Raw genomic sequence first — 1,781 nt, forward strand, 5'->3', positions numbered from 1 at the left:
CCTCCATCTCTCTCCTGTTCCATCCATCACTCCGTCGCCACCATGCCCCACCTCAACTTGCCATCCTTTTATATCTCTTTATTCACCCCATCTCTCCTGTTCTTATCCCCCATCTCTCCTATTCATCCCTCCATCCCCCCATCTCTCCCTATGCCCTTCTCTCGCCTCGTCATCCCCCATCTCTTGTCTGTCCATCCCCCTTTCCCTCTCCAGTGCATTCTTCTGTATCTCTCTCTATATTTCTACATCCTTCTATGCATCCCTCCTTCCTTCTCTTCATAACCTCCTCTCTCTCATTCCCATCTCTTTTCTATGCATCCCTCCTTCCTTCTCTTCATAACCTCCTCTCTCTCATTCCCATCTCTTTTCTGTGCATCACCCTTTCTCTCCAGTGCATCCTTCTATATATCTTCTATACCTACTCAGCCCATCTCTTTTATTCCTCCATCCTTCCCTCTCTTCCTAACCTCCATTATCTCTCCTATGCATCCCTCTATCTCTCTCTTCCTCTTCTATCCATCACTCCATCGCCACCATGCCCCCATCTGAACTTGCCATCCTCTTATATCTCTTTACTCACCCCATCTCCTGTCCTTATCCCCACATCTCCTATATGGCCTTCTCTCTCCTTTCCATTCCATTCTGTGCATCCCCCTTTCTCACTCCATTGCATCCCTCTATCTCTCACCTCTTCATTCCATCTCTTCATGCATCACTCCATCACCTCCATCTCCCCCCTCAGCCTGGTATCCCCCAATATGTCTCCCCCTCACCCCCATCCCTTCTCTGTATCCTTGTATCCCCCTCTCTTCCTCCACCTCTACTATACATGCCATCCCTCTCTTCCTCCACCTCTACTATACATGCCATCCCTCTCTTCCTCCACCTCTACTATACATGCCATCCCTCTCTTCCTCCACCTCTACTATACATGCCATCCCTCTCTTCCTCCACCTCTACTATACATTCTTCCATCTCTACTCTTCACTCCATCTCTCCAATGCACCGCTCCACCTCTCCCCTCATCACCCTATCTTTGACCTCTTCACCCCATCTTTTCTCTTCACCCCATCGTCCCCCTTTTCTCTTCACTCCATCTTTTCTATGCATCCCTCTCTCACCCCATCTTCCCCGTTTTCTCTTCACCCCATCCTCCCCTTTTCTCTTCACCCCATCTTTTCTATGCATCCCTCTCACCACCATCCCCATCTCCTCCTGTAATCCCCCTCCTCTCCTCACTTCACCCCATCTCTCCTGTGTACCCTCCACTCCTCTTCCCCTCTCTCTATGTCTCCTCCACTCCTCATCTCCTCTCTCCACCTCTCCCCTCATCACCCTATCCTTGGCCTCTTCACCCACCCCTTTTCTCTTCACCCCATCTTTTCTATGCATCCCTCTCTCACCCCCCCCCATCCCCTCCTGGAATCCTGCCATATCTCTCCTCACTTCACCCCATATTTCCTGTGCCCCCTCCATCCCTCCTCTCCTCTTCACCCCATCTCTCTTGTGTACCCCTCCACTCCTCTTCTCCTCTCTCCGTGTCTCCCCCACTCCTCTTCTCCTCTCTCCATGTCTCCCCTCTTCACCCCCCCCCCATATCTCTCCCGTGCCTACCCTATCTCTGCCCAGCATCCCTCCAACCCCCTCCTTATGCATCTCTCTCTTTCCTGTGTACAACTTCTCTCCTCTTCTCCTCTGCTCTCCTCTTCACTCCATCCCACTCCATATCCTCCCATGTGTCATCTGTCCATCCCCCATCTCTCTCCTGTGCACTGCATAAT

This window comes from Engraulis encrasicolus, chromosome 10 (genome assembly GCF_034702125.1).
Source record: "Engraulis encrasicolus isolate BLACKSEA-1 chromosome 10, IST_EnEncr_1.0, whole genome shotgun sequence".
Taxonomy (NCBI): Eukaryota; Metazoa; Chordata; class Actinopteri; order Clupeiformes; family Engraulidae; genus Engraulis; species Engraulis encrasicolus.